Raw genomic sequence first — 16,205 nt, 5'->3', positions numbered from 1 at the left:
ATGATCATAATCTTTGAATATCATTTACTGCTAACAGAAACCTGGACTTCTTTGAAAAAGAGCAGATTACAGTATGCAATGGAAAATGCACAAGGTGAGACTGAAATATCTTCCTATACCAAAAAGCAAGGAAATTATCAAAGACCACTAATACCATGTCAAAAAGATTCAGAGGTCAACTTGAGGTTCCTACTGGCCAAAGATGGGGCAGTTTGAGCTTCAATGTGATTAAAAATTGCAGTGATTTGAAAGCCATCAAATATGTTGAAATCCAGGAGTTCTTACTGATTTTTTTTTAAACTGGTTGACTTTGGAGGATGAAAGGAAAACAATTTATTATCGTGAAAACTGATAAACAGATGGAAAGAATTAAGCTTTATCCTGTCTTTACTCTTTGAAGGCTTCTACTAGATAATTGCAGAAGAGGTAAGGGAAAATGTCTCTTTATAAAAGTATTCCAACTAGCAAATGAGAAAAAAACTATAAATTGGAATTACTTAGCAAGCCTGGCTCATTTACAAAATCATGAGATATAAAAAAATGGCTATTGTTCTAAGCCACTAAATTTTGGGAGTAGTTTGTCATGCAGTATTAGATAATTGAAACATATCCAAATATTTTCTACATTTTTGTCTTGAGTGTACCAATTCTTCCAGTTAAAATTAAAATGTTTTCTTTTTTCTATCTTAAAATCCCTATACTCAAAAACTGCCTGAAAATCTTATGCTCTTTTTGTCAAGTTTTGAGTAGTTCAGTCTAAAAATCACCTTTTAATATACTTTGTGTCCTTACATTTTCTCTATCTTCTTTTACAGAATAATTATTTCCCACAATAGTGTCTAATTCTTCTTTCTCAGGAGTGTAAATGAGATTAAAGGCATCTCTTCTTTAGAAATAGCTACTGAATCATAGAAAAGCATCATTATTTCTAATTTTTGTTAAAGGGCTTTATGGGATTAAACATGGCCATTAAGAGAAACTTCCTAGAATATAGACCATAAAATAGAATTTTGTCAGCAGGGCAACTCAAATGTGGTTAGAATAAGATATTGCTTCAAGGGTCCCTATGAGGATAGAATTCACCTTTCTTTTATTCTTTTTCTATTCTTTTATTATTGTTATTATTTTAGACAGGGTCTCACCACTCTCACCCAGGCTGGAGTACAGTGATCATGGCTCACTGTAGCCTCGACCTTCCCAGACTCAGGAGATCCTCCCATCTCAGTCCCCTGAGTAGCTGGGACTAATGTTGCACACCACCACATCCAGCTAATTTTTGTATTTTTTCTAGAGATGGTGTCTCGCTCTGTTGCGCAGGTTGGCTTTGAACTCCTGGACTCAAGCAATCCTCTTACCCCAGCCTCCCAAAGTGTTGGGATTACAGGTGTGAGCCACCATGCCCCACAGAATTCACTTTTTAAATTAAAGTACTTATGTATGGCTGCAAGAATCATTTTAATTACCTGTTAGTTTTAAATGGGCTCAGTGAAAATGTTTGATAGAATCCTCAAATTTCTTAAATAGGAGAAAAGACTGTGGGAATTGTATTGTTATTTCTTTTTGCTTCATACTTACCAAAATAAAACCATGAAGCAATTTGAGGAAGGAGCAGCCCTTCCAAAATTGAACTGAATTGATTAAGAAACCAAACAAAAAAACGAACAGCAACAGAGATTAAAAATGAGATTTGTAAACTTGGATCCTTTCTTAACTTGGTATCTTAGAAATGTAAACCACACCTGGTTGGTAATGGAAACTTGTGTAAACTAATCTTGCCTCCCACACATGAATATAAAATGGAAAAGACAAGATACCAAGTCATAAAACTAAAAAACAACTTTCTTCCTTGGTAACAAGAAAGTAAGCCAAATATTACCAATTCGTAAGCAAATACTTCTTTAAGTAGAGTAATGATTCTTAATTGGGGAAGGTAGAGGGCATGGTTATAAACCTCTCTTAGGAATCCAAATTTTAAAAAGTCACAAACCCCTTCCAAAAAAAAACTACATATGCACATGACAGGTGGCACATAATTTCAGGGGGCTCATGGAACGCTTAGTGCTCTGTGAGCTTCACATTAAGAAATTCTGACAAAGATGTCCACAATCCTTATAACTGTGGTAGAATTCATGGTGATTACATCCATATATGTGCCTTCTTAAACTTAAAACTTCTAGCAACTATCATTACCAATTTAGGAAACTAAAAAATATTGAAAATTTTCATACTTTTGGTTTGGTAACTATCTGCCAGTTTTGCTAACATAATTTATTTTTTTTTTTAAAAGTGGGATTTAAATTCTAAATAAATTACATGATGCTTGATTTTTTAGAACTTGAAGAACAAATTCCATATTGTAACTCTTTTTTTTCTTTTGAGACGGAGTCTTGCTCTGTCACCCAGGCTGGAGTGCAGTGACACGATCTTGGCTCACTGCAACCTCCGCCTCCCAGGTTCAAGCAATTCTCCTGCCTCAGCCTCCTGAGTAGCTGGGATTACAGGCATGTGCCACCACGCCCAGCTAATTCTTTTTGTATTTTTAGTAGAGACAGGGTTTCACCATATTGGCCAGGCTTCTCTAGAGCTCCCGACCTTGTGATCTGCCGGCCTCGGCCTCTCAAAGTGCTGGGATTACAGGCGTGAGCCACCGCACCTGGCCTGTATCTCTTTTTCACTTGATTTTTAAAATCCTATTTTTTCCCTTCCTTTTTCTGCTTATGCATATCTTAAATTTTCAGGATACCCTCAACTGGCAAGTTGAATTCATGCTCACATATACACAAGATTTTACATTTTTTCTTCTAGTGGCCTTGCAATTCAGTTTCCTCATTACGTTATATAGTCACTATTTTTTTTTTAAAAAAAACAGTCTTGCTCTGTTACCCAGGCTGGAGTGCAGTGGCATGATCTCACCTGGGCTCACTGGAATTCTGCCTCCCAGGTTCAAGCAATTCTCCTGCCTCAGCCTTCTGAGTAGCCGGGACTGCAGGCGCACGCCACCATGCCCAGCTAATTTTTGCATTATTAGTAGCGACGGGGTTTTGCCATGTTGCCCAGGCTGGTCATGAACACGTGAGCTCAGGCAATCAGCGCACCTCAGCCTTCCAAAATGCTAGGATTACAAGCGTGAGCCATCATGCCCTTCCTTTATAGTCACCATTTTGTTGTATGTACCCACAATGTCAGGATCGTGTTTGATACTTTCAATCATTAAATTCACATATATATGTCCAAATTTTACCACATATGTACTTGTGGTACCTTATCTTTGTTGTAGTAATTCTTACCTTGAAAATTATCCTCTTATATGTGTCATTTTGCAAAAGTCACATTTCACAATATATTCAATTCAAACAGGATCACTCTAATCACCCTAATCCTGTACGTATACATTTTTTCTTCTTGAAATGGTCTTTACAAAAAGATTCCAAGAGAAAATAAATTATTTCTTTTTTCAGCCATTTAAAATTCCACAAACATTAAACATAATTCAAAATTCTCTTACTGCCATATCTACTTAGATGTAATCAAATCACAGTTCTGAGAATAAGTTACATGTTAACATTTTACATTTTTTGCACAATGTATGTTGTCCAGACTATTCCTACTTAGATATTTGCTAATAGTGTAAATGCGTTATGTTGTACGTGTCTGTTTTCTTGAAGGTAGAAGTATTACTGAATCAAAAACATGGGCTTCCACAGATGGTCATAAAATGACACATTTATAGTCAGCTATAATGAGGAAAATGAACTCTTAAGAAAGTAATTTCAGTATGAGGTCCCAAGTTCATTCTCTGGCACCTCCACCAAAAAAAAAAAAAAGTAATTTCAAAATTACAAAGTCATTATGAAATTAGAGACACCTGAGTGCAAATCCTGTGTCTTCTGTTTACTAGCTGTGTGATATTCTCTCAATTCCCTCATCTGTAATATGGGGAAAATAGTACCCATGCTAAAGGATTTCTGTGAATTAAATTTGAAATAATTCATGCTTAGGGCCGGGACTGGCATATAGTTAAGACTACGTAAATATTTCTTATTTTTAGAATGGAATTTTATCGTACTTAGGAATTAAGCTCCCAGAAAGCAAATAAAGTGAAAAAAAAAAAACACTTTGAATTAAAATTCTCCTTGTATTGTATACTTGAAAATTGTTGAGAGTAGATTTTTAAGTGTTTTTGCCACAAAACAATGATAAATATGTGAAGTGATGCATATGTTAATAAGCTTGATTAGCCATTCCACAATATGTAAATATGTCAAAACATCATGTTGTATACCATGAATATATACAATTTCTGTCAATTTAAAAACTAAAGTTTTTTTAGTTTTAAAAAAAAACTAAAAGTTACCCTTGTAAATTTCATAAATCGATTATAAATTACAGTGTACATAGATTTGTATATGGTGCATAACTCCCATTAATTAATTTAATTAATCTTTATTCCGGGCCTACTCTGTTCCAAGGACTATAAGAGATGCTGAGACATGTAAGAATAAACAAGATTGATGAGATTCCTCTCCTCAGATAGCTCAGTCAGTGAGAAGACCTTAAATTACAAAATAGTGCAAAATATGCTATGATAGTGAAAGTATAGTGCTAGAGCGCTCTTACAATTTTTGTAGAAGAAGCCAGGGAAAAGTGACAGCTGAGTTATGAAAGATGAGTAGAAGTAAACCAGTAAAGAAAGTAAAACAGAGACAAGGAGAGAAGAGGCTGAAGTCCTTAAGAGCTTGTGTAGACTAGCGAACAATAGATTCTTCGTTTCTTGACCCCAAGAAACCAAAGGGCAAGATCTCTGCTTATGCCTTCTTTGGGCAGACGTGCAGAGAAGAACACAAGAAGAAAAACCCAGAAGTCCCTGTCAATTTTGCAGAATTTTCCACGAAGTGCTCTGAGAGGTGGAAGACAATGTCTGGGAAAGAAAAGTCTAAATTTGATGAAACGGCCAAGGTGGATAAAGAACGCTATGATCGGAAAATGAAGGATTATGGACCAGCTAAGAGAGGCAAGAAGGAGAAGGATCCTAATGCCCCCAAAGGCCACCATCTGGGTTCTTCCTATTCTGTTCAGAACTCCGCCCCAAGATCAAATCCACAAACCTTGGCATCTCTATTGGAGATGTGGCAAAAAAGCTGGGTGAGATGTAGAATAACTTAAATGACAGTGAAAAGCAGCCTTACATCACTAAGGCGGCAAAACTGAAGGAGAAGTATGTGAGAAGGATGTTGCTGACTATAAGTCTACAGGAAAGTTTGATAGTGCAAAGAGTCCTGCTAAAGTTGCCTGGAAAGAAGTGGAAGAGGAAGATGAAGAAACAAGGAGGAAGAAGAGGAGGAGGAGGAATTAAAAAAACTGTTTATCTGTAAAACAACAACAACAACAAAAGAGAGGTTATGTAAAGGAGTTTGTCCTTAATCCTCAGGGCAGGGAAAATATCAATCGTTTTTTAGGCAGCTATAGTTAAGTCGACTAATGCTGTACAAATATTAATTTGGAATGCAGAAAGAGTGGAGGCCTCTTTTTACAGAAAAATGACAGTTAATAAATGTAGATAGAAATGATTGGCAAACCACTGCTTTGCAGCTTTAAAATAATAATTTGAGCAAGAATCATTAATGGATGGCAAAATTCATGGGTGAAAGGATGGTGGGGAACAAGACAGTCACATGAAGGTCTTCAAGTTTTCATTCCACAGATGATTTACTAATTACAAAGAGAATCCTTACAATGCAGAGATCTGGCAAACTTGACATTATACGCCCCCTGATGCAATGCAGCAACAAGTTGTTAGGGGATGAAGTGTGTGTCTCCAAAATCTATATGTCGAAGTCCTAATCCAGTTCCTCAGAATGTGACTATATTTAGAGGCAGTGCCTTTAAAGAGGTAATGAAGAAAAAATGAGGTCATATGGGTAGACCCTAATTCAATATGATTGGTGTCCTTGTAAGAATAGGAGATTAGGGGCTGGGCGTGGTGGCTCAACGCCTGTAATCCTAACACTTTGAGAGGCCAAGGTGGGCAGATCACTTAAGGTCAGGAGTTTAAGACCAGCCTGGCCAACATGGTGAAACCCCGTCTCTAATAAAAATTCAAAACTTAGCCGGGCATGGTGACACGCACCTGTAGTCCCAGCTACTTGGGAGGCTGAGGCAGGAGAATCGCTTGAACCCGGGAGGTGGAGGTTGCAGTAAGCCAAGATCACGCCGCTGCACTCCAGCCTGGGCAATGCGGCAAGACTCCATCTTGAAAAAAAAAAAGAGGCAATTAGGACACAGACTTACCCAGAGGAAAGATCATGTGAAGCCACCAGGAGAAGATCTCCATCTACAAGCCAAAGAGAAGCCCTCAGAAGATGCCAACCCAGACGACCCCTTAATCTTAGGCTTCTGGCCTCCAGAATTGTGAGATAGTAAGTTTTTGCTGTTTAAGCCACCCAGTCTGTGGAACTTTGTTAGGGCAGCTCTACCAAACTACTACAGAAGTACAGACTTTTGTCAATATTTTTGCCAAAAATATTTTGAATAATCTAGTTAGATCTCTACCTTACTTCCAATCTACAGGAAATACAGGAGATATAAGTATAAGTTAAATAACATAATAAAGAAGCAATCAGGCCAGGTGTAGTGGCCCACGCCTGTAATCCAAGCACTTTGTGAGGCTGAGGCTGTCAGATCGCTTGAGCCCAGGAACTCAGGGCCGACCTGGGCAACATAGCAAGACCCTGTCTCTACAAAAAGATTACAAAAATTAGGTGGGCGTGGTGGTGTGTGCCTGTAGTCCCAGCTACTTGGGAGGCTGAGCTGGGAAGATCGCTTGAGCACAGGAGGCAGAGGTTGCAGTGAGCCAAGATTGTGCCACTGTACTCCAGCCTGCACGATGGAGCCAGAACCCATCTCAAAAAGAAAAAAAAAAGCAATGAGACAAAATCAGAATGTGGAACATTTTACGACAGCTAACCTGAACTTGTCAAACAAGGCAAAGTTTGAAAAACATAAACAAATCAATGTTGGAAGCAATGGCTATTCTAAATGAAAAGACATTAAAGAAATCTAATAACCAAACACCATGTGTAGACATTTACTGGAGTCTACATGGGAGAAGGAAGATATTTTTATAGTGTAAAAACATTTTTGGGACAATTGGAGAAATTTAAATATAGTTTGTATGTTAGGTGGTATTATGGAATTATTGTTCATATGCACAGGTGTAACGACGGTACTATGTTTATGTAGAACGTCCTTATCTAGGTATTCATGCTGAAACATTTAGGGGTAGAGATGTTGCCAAAGTTACTTTCAAAAAGTTTAGGGGACTGGACGCGGTGGCTCACACCTGTAATCCCAGCACTTTGGGAGGCCAAGGCGAGTGGATTACTTGAGGTCAGGAGTTGGAGACCAGCCTGGTCAACATGGTAAAACTCCTTCTCTACTAAAAATAGAAAAAAAACCTAGCTGGGCATGGTGGCATGCGCCTGTAATCCCAACTACACGGGAGGCTGTGGCTTGAGAATTGCTTGAACCCAGGAGGGGGAGGTTGCAGTGAGCTGAGATTGGCCACTGCACTCCAGCCTGGGTGACAGAGTGAGCTTCTGACTCAACAAACAAATGAACAACAGCAACAACAAAACCACCCTCCCCCACAAAAAAACCCAAAGAGTTTAGGGAAAAAAATTTATAGATGTATATATAGAGAAAAAGGGGCAGAAAACACATTTAGCAAAATGTTAAATGGTGAATCTGAGAGATATGTGGGAGCCAATCACATTATTTTTCAACTTTTCAAAGAATTTTATTGAAAAACAACAACAACAACAACAACAACAACAAAAGGCCAAAGGCCACCTAAAGTTAAGAGAGAATGCCATTGTAATTTTCCAAGGGAAACATGACAGTTATCTAGACTAGGGTAGTGCTAATGGAGATGGAGAGAAGAAGATGAATTTGGAAACAAATTCTTAAAATAGAATTGACAGGATTTGCTGATAGTTTGAGATGAGGTAGGGGACATTGATTATGAGGACAGGAGAATTCTGGAATGGACAATGATGTAGATGGATGATGGTTCTCCTGACGTAAGAAATAAAGGTGGAGGAGGAGGAGCTACTTTGGGGGAGATGATGAAATAAACTTTGGACAATGATAACCATCAAACAGGATTTCTAGACATACAAAGCTGTCATGATAACCACATTGTGGTGAGGACCTGCTTGGAAGGTCACTGATTTTTCCCTAGATGATGTTTTAATGTAGTTTTTTTTAAAACCCAGTCTCACGCTGTCTCACTCTGTCGCCCAGGCTGGAATGCAGTGGTGTGATCTCAGTTCACTGCAGCCTCTGCCTCTCAGGTTCAAGTGATTTTTCTGCCTCAGCCTCTGAAGTAGCTGGGGTTACAGGCGACCACCACCACTCCCGGCTAATTTTTTTTTTTTTTTTTTTTTTGTATTTTTAGTAGAGTTGGGGTTTCACCATATTGGCCAGGCTGGTCTCAAACTCCTGACCTCAGGTGATCCACCCGTCTCAGCCTCCCAAAGTGCTGGAATTACAGGCATGAGCCACTGTGCCTGGCCTTAATGCAGTTTTGTAAGACCAAGAACTATGCTGGGCACTTACAAATACATTGCACATATGGTCCTAATAGAGACCAATGAAATAGCTACTTGGCATATTTTTTTTTCTCTGAGTCCTGGTTCCTCACTGTAAAACAGGGATAATACTTACATAAATACTTGTTATAATAAGTTCAGGAAAGCAGGAATTGTATTGTTTCCCAGGTGCCTACTATTCTATCTTTGTATATAGTAAGTGCTTAACAAATATATGTTGATTTACCTACAACAATCTCTGAAATTTCCCCATATTCACCCTTCATTTTACCAGTAGACAGGCTTGTGCTATGACTAGTTACAACAAACCTAGTGATTTGTCCATGTCCTAAGAATCCAGGATAAAATAATGGAGTATATTAAGTTTATAAAAGACATCTATAATTTCATTAAATCCTGACTATAATCATGACAATGTTACTTCTTCATTCATAAACGAAGAAATTGACTCTTGGAAAGTTTACATGGCAGTGACTTAGCCCATGTTTTAGCTGGTAAGAAGTGCAACTAAGACTGGAAAACAGACATAAGCTGTTTCCAACTGCCCCGGGGTGTTGTAGAAAATGCTGGGTTTGAAAATTACAGAAGAAGAAATGAAACAACTGTGAATTATATGCAATACTAGACATTGCTTCAAGTAATGTACCATGATGCTTGACACAGGCCTCAAGTTTCACTTTTTATTTTAGGAATATTTTTATCATGTAAAAAACATTTTTGGGACAATTGGAGGAATTTAAATATAGCTTATATGTTAGGTGATATTATGGAATTATTGTTCATATGCTTAGGTGTAACAGTGGTACTATGTTTATGTAGGAGAATATCCTTACATCGCTGAGCAGAGATTGAAATTCATGAGAGGTGATGGTGCTGTATGTGCACGCCTGCATAGACACCACCTTTCACTGGTGATTAAATTAGAATAGTAAACATTTAAATTTATGTCCTAAGACAAATTTAAACCTAAGTCTTTAGAGAGGGAGAAACAGGTTAGTAACCCATCACAACTCTAACTCAACATCGGTTAATTTGTTGTCAGATTATCACAATTTTAAAGGTGTCTAAGGATAACTTGATAAATAGATCATCTTAAGGCACATGTAAAAAGGTCACAAATTTAATGCAATTTTTTTCCTTTTTTTTTTTTGAGATAGAATCTCACTTCCTCACCAAGGCTGGAGTGCAGTGGTGCTATCTTGGCTCACTGGAACCTCTGTCTCCTGGGTTCAAGAGATTCTTGTGCCTCAGCCTCCCCAGTAGCTGGGAGTATAGGCGTGTGTCACCATGCGTGGTTAATTTTTGTAATTTTAGTAGACACGGGGTTTCACCATGTTGGCTAAGCTGGTCTCAAACTCCTGAGATCGAGTGATCCACCCACCTCTGCCTCCCAAAGTGCCGGGATTACAGATGTTAGCTACCATGCACCGGGTCCAAAATATTTTATAAGTTCTACATGTTCAGAGTTTGGTTTCATTTGAAATTTCTGTAGCGCACTTGTTTTCTTCTCTTAATATATCTCTGAGACTTACTGGAAAAGCACTTTTGAGTTAACTATACCAAAAGGAATACTTTATTTTTGTGAATTATAATGACTTGTACTGTATCAGAAGTAATACCAAAGTTGTCTCAGAATGATAGATATCGGCCAGTAACTTTTATACTTAGGCAAATTAGAATAATGTAAATAATTAGTAGAAGTGCCCCTGTTCAGAAAGCTCACTGGTGTACCTAAAATACCCACCATTAAAGTTCTGTTGCTGCTAAGCATTGCCCTGGTTTCAGATATCACTTTAAAAAAAGTAAGTAGTCCTAGCAAGGAAATTAAGTCTCAGGTAAATGCTTCATTGTATCTTTCATTCATTCATGTTTATTCCCTTATTCCTATGCAGTTTTTTTTTACAACACATGTTTTTTGGGGTATAATATACATACAGTAAAATTTACATTTTTTAGGTGAACGGTTTGATGAGTTTTGAAAAATATATATGGTCATATAACCACCACCATCCCTGAGACATATCACCCCTGAGATATATCCCGAGACATATATCTATATCAAGAAGGTAATATATCATCCTCTTATCTGATTATCAGTCTTCTCCCCTCCTTCCCCAGTCCCTGCTAGCCATTGATTGGATTTATGTTTCAATAGATTGATTGAGATATGGCCTTACTATGTTGTCAAGGCTGGTGTGCAGTGACTATTGACAGGCTCCATCATAGCAGACTGTGGCCTCCAATGATCCTCCTGCCTCAGCCTCCTGAGTAGGTGGGAATAGAGGCACTCATCACCATGCCCATCAGTTTTATGTCTGATAGGCTAGTTACAATGCTGGGTGCTAGGGATACCAAGACAATAAGATCTAGTACCTGTAGAGAAGGAGTTTGTCATTAAGTGAGGAGATGGACTTGTTAACAGAATATTACCACAGAGTAAATGCTATTACAAAGGTATGAATGACATACTTTGGTAGCAAAAAAGGTATAAGACTAACTGTGGAAATTGAGAATGCCTCATTAAGGAGATGGCTATTCAGTTGGGTCCTGAAAGGGTGAGTTGAAATAGGGCAAACAAAGAAGGTGGGATAAGACTTTCCAGCTGGAACCAGTATCTGCACATAGACATTCAGTTATGAATGTTTCTGTGTCTTCTGAAAAGGAGGTAAAGACAAGTGTGAAATCTATCTGTCCAAGGTGTAAGTAATAAAAGGTTAATATTCTGGCCCTCATAAATTTGCACCCAATTTTAAGCTTCTAGACTCACCTGTATGCCTGAGCTAAAGGCATACTCTGTTATTAATGCTTCAGCGGCTATTTCTGCCATGTGTCTTTGCAGTTTAAATTTAATTTTTAATTATATAATGAAAGGCTCGAGTTTGAATCATCAGCAAACCAGTGAGCAAAGTAATGGAATTTGAAGCACTGACAAATAGATAAGAAGCTTTTGTATTGGGGAAAATTTACTGGGTTCTCTCTAGTCTCATATTCAGTTATGACCCTCCCCACCCAACTCCATCCATACTGAACTTTTGCTCCTTCCGTGCAACATTCTCACCCTTCCTAGCCCTTAAACATATGCCGTTCTCTTGTCTTGGACACTCTTCCTTGAAGGTAGGTTATCTCCACCCACCTTCACCCAGCTGATTGTCTTTCATGCCCTTTCTCAGCCATTCTCAGTGTTCAGAGAATACAGTATTTTCCTATTGTGTGTCCTTATCACTGTGTCATAATTGCTTGTATAATTCTCTGTCACCTCCCATAGACTCTAAGCTCTGTGACAGCCTATTGAAATGCTTTTTGAAATAGATGCTCTATAAATATTCTGGGAATGAAGGAATGAATAACTTGAGTTCAGACTTAAATTCACCCAATCTAACTGGATTAAATGAGAAATAATTTGGAAATGTATAAATGTACTTTGAACAATTTGGTATACAAACACCTTTGATATTTAGGGCTGAGTTTGGGGATTAAATTGTAAGGAAGAATAGAGATCAAAATGTAATTGGTTAAATGTAAGTCTTTTGTAAAAATTCTGGGAAATGCGTATTAACAGCATAACCCCATATCTATTTTTGCAATATTTAGCCTACATAAATTATGTTATTTAAGTGCATTTATCCATTTGATGAAGGATTTCAAAAGTGAGGGGAAAAAAATCATCATTCCAGCAATGATTTGCCATTACAGGCCTGAAGTGCCACAGGCACCAAACCACCCAAAATCTATATAGTATGAGTCACAAACCAAACAGGTCTTTACTCTGCCTGAATTCCAGTCCCTAATCACAAGTTAAATGTGAACATAATATTTTAAGATAAAAGAACTAATCCTACAAGGGACATTTATTTCACACATTTCTGTATATCTAGAGTAGCCAAACAATAACATATGTATTTTAATCATGAAATAGTTCATAATTAATATGGGTTCATATTCTAAATACACTCTCTTTAAGGAAATAAAAAAGATTTAGAATCATTTCTAAAGCACTTTCCTCCTCAACATTTTTTGTATTTCCAGTAAGATGGGGCAATTGGAGGCGGGGCACAGTGGTTTATGCCTATAATCCCAGCACTTTGGGAGGCCAAGGCAGGTGGATCACTTGAGGTCAGGAGTTCGAGACCAGCCTGGCCTACATGGTAAAACCCCATCTCTACTAAAAATACAAAGATTAGCTGGGTATGGTGGCGGGCGCCTGTAATCCCAGCTACTTGGGAAGCTGAGGTAGAATTGCTTGAACCCAGGAGGATTGCGTGACAGACCAAGACTCCATCTCAAAATAAATAAATAAATAAAAGAAGCAGCAGCAATTTGGCCTGTGGATAGATTGTGTTGTGGTGCGTAGTAGGCACAAATTTGTTGACAGTCTCAAATAGGCTCAAACAGGTATAAGGAAATCTAGAATCTAAACCCAGCTCAAGCTCCATGGGAGTAGGTAAATTACTTAACCTAACAGTAGACTAATAAATGATATAGATTATGTGGTATATTAGAAAGTGATCATTGCTTTCGGAAAGAAAAGGATAAGGCAAAATTGAGAAGATCAAGTGCGGGGGTATATGCTTAGGTGGGTGCTTTGCTTGACCTATATGAGCCTTCAGTAAAATATTATCATTATTATTACTTTGGTTTTCTCATATGTAAATAAAAACATTAGGTTGAATGATTCTTAGAACTTGAAAAAAGTTGTGTTCTAGTGGGCTCTGTTGCAAACTCTTTAGAGTTATTCCAAGTTTTATAAAGTTATTATACTTCTATTTGTTTCTTAAAAATTTTTTGTTTTCATGTTCCTTGTGATTTCTGTAAAACTGTCTGTCCTCCAATGATGTAAGAATAATCAAATAATTTTAAAAATTAATTTTTTAACTGATATAAACTAAAAATACAATTTTTAGTGTGCTTAGGAAAAATTATGTAATAGTATTAGATAGTATCTGTTAGGCCTGTTTCCTTTAAATCTTGTCTATTTGGTCATTGATTCATGATTATTTTAAGTTTTCAACAAATATTGACACACAGTCCTATTCTAACACATTCCTGTTTGAAATCGATGTAGTCATCGTCGTCATCTTGGAAATAGACATTTGCAGCACACCTGTTAAGACTGATTCCCAAAGACTGTTGAGCATCATAAAAGTAGTTGTTCTGTGTTGCTATAAATTGTAAGCTAGAAGACAGACTGTCAGCCCCAGATGAGTTTCTACATGAGTATTAATTTTTTAAAAAATTAAAGAAAAAAGAAAAAAAGAGAAACCCTCAAATGTTTAAACCAACTTAATCATCTTGGGTTAATAGAGGACATAAGAAAGGGTGTATATAATGTATGTTGTTTCTATAGCAATCTTACTATTCCTTTGCCTACACAGATACCTAGATTCTAGCAAAGCAAAATGTATGATAGTCCTAAATGTTCTAATATCCTAATTATCTTCCATTGTTTATCCTCCTTTATTTATTTTAGCTGGTTTAAATTATGCCTTCATGAGTTCCAGAAATTTGGTAGAAATATTTCAATAATTAAAAATATATATGTATTAGTTATCTATTGCCACACAACAAGTTACCCACCAAATCAGGCAGGTTAAAGCAACAAATGTTTATTATTTCACCTCATTTCTGAGAATCAGGAATCTGGGAGTGACTTAGCTGTGTGGTTCTGCATAAGGGGTTCTCAAGTTTTTAGCTGAGGCTTCAGTCATGTCAAGACTCAAGTAGGACTGGAGTATTGACTTCCAAACTTACTAATGTTATTTGCAAGCCACAGGTCCTCAGCAGCGAGCCTGCCTATCGTAGCTAGCATCTTCACCCAGAACAAGGGATCTGAAAAGAGGGTAATAAAAGCTGCAGTGTCTTTTATAACTGAATGTCACTACTGACATGCCATCACTTCTGCTGTATTCCAGTGGTCACAGAGACTACTCCTAGTGCAGTGTGGGTAGGAACTACACATGGGTGAGAGAACTGGGAGACAGAGATCATTGGGGGCCATCATGGAGGCTGGCTACCACAATATATATTTAACTACTAGGTCTATAAAATGACCTGAATCTTAATAATAGTAATAAATGTGATTAATATGAAACAAGCTGGAATTTAAGATGAAAGCACTAAATAGGATAAATAAGTATATTAAATCATGATTCCTTATAAAATGCTAATGACACGCCTCTGCACTCCAGCCTGGGTGACAGAGCGAGACTCCGTCTCAAAAAAAAAAAAAAATGCTAATGACTTGTAGTAGATGCTGTGATACATGTTCTATTCATTCCCCATTTCACGACTGAAGCACTAAGTCCTTCCGACTGCTGGTAACTTACAGTTCCCATCCCAGCTGCATTCTCCCTCAAAAGATTGTAGACCTGCTGTCTACAAAGTCAAAGTGTGTAGGGAGGAGGAAGCCCACATCGATGACTGATTACTGTGTGAATATAAATGTCCTTTTGTTTCAGTTCAGCACAATTCTGCAAGAATATTCCACGGTGGTTGATCCCCAAAGCATTTCTCAATGAACTCCCTGCACTCTCCAACTCAGAGTCAGCTTCCCAGGGAGGCCAAATTGCAACACTGAGAAAACTTCAGTGTGTATGTGTATTCATTAAAAATCAAGACTAAGCTGAGGTTCCCAGTGGGAGTTGGTTGATGGGGTTCTTTTTACTAGGTTTGTTTTGTTTTGCTTTGTGCAATCACACGTGCTCTTATATAACAATGTAACAGGGTCAGCGTGGTGGCTCACGCCTGTAATCCCAGCACTTTGGGAGGCCGAGGCAGGCGGACTGCCTGAGCTCAGGAGTTCGAGACCAGCCTGGGCAACATGCGGAAACCCAGCCTCTACTAAAAATACAAAAAATTGGCTGTGCGTTCTGGTGCACGCCTGAAATCCCAGCTACTCAGGAGGCTGAGGCACAAGAATAGCTTGAACCTGGGAGGCAGAGGTTGCAGTGAGCTGAAGTTGCGCCACTGCACTACAGCCTGGGTGACAGAGCAAGACCCCATCTCAAAAAAAAAAAAAAAAAAAGAAAAAGAAAAAATAGCCGGGTGTGGTGGCACACGCCTGTAAGTCCCAGCTACTCAGGAGGCTGAGGTGGGAGAACCACTTGAGCCTGGGAAGCAGAGGTTGCAGTGAGTGGAGACTGCACCACACTGCACTCCAGCTTGGGTGACAGAGCCAGACCCTATCTAAAACATTATATATATATATATATATATATATATATATATATATATATATACACACACACATACATACATAAAATATATATATACACAAAATATATATAAATATATGTTTTATACATGCATATAAAACAAATGGAAATGAGAAACTTTACTCAGCTTGGATACTGTGATAAATGTTCATCATACTCAAATATAAACATGTACAATACATGTGCTAATATACATATACATATATAGTGGGATGTTATGGTTGCAAGATTGTGGAGACACTTTCCTGCATCTTGCATTTCTTGTTAGAAACACTTTCTGGAAACCTTTCTATGTCAATAGCTCTAATTCTTTATTTTTAATGATTACATAATATTTCATGGTGCAAACGTACCATTATCTCTTCAGAGGGAACATTATGTAATG

General features: G+C 37.8%; 1 pseudogene; it reads left to right on the top strand.

Annotated features, from left to right (window-relative positions):
- Positions 1 to 16,205, top strand: part of LOC743498 (uncharacterized) — a 31,682-nt pseudogene continuing 15,477 nt past the window's right edge.

This window comes from Pan troglodytes, chromosome 3, assembly GCF_028858775.2.
Source record: "Pan troglodytes isolate AG18354 chromosome 3, NHGRI_mPanTro3-v2.0_pri, whole genome shotgun sequence".
Taxonomy (NCBI): domain Eukaryota; kingdom Metazoa; phylum Chordata; class Mammalia; order Primates; family Hominidae; genus Pan; species Pan troglodytes.
This window is presented reverse-complemented; position numbering and strand designations above follow the sequence as displayed.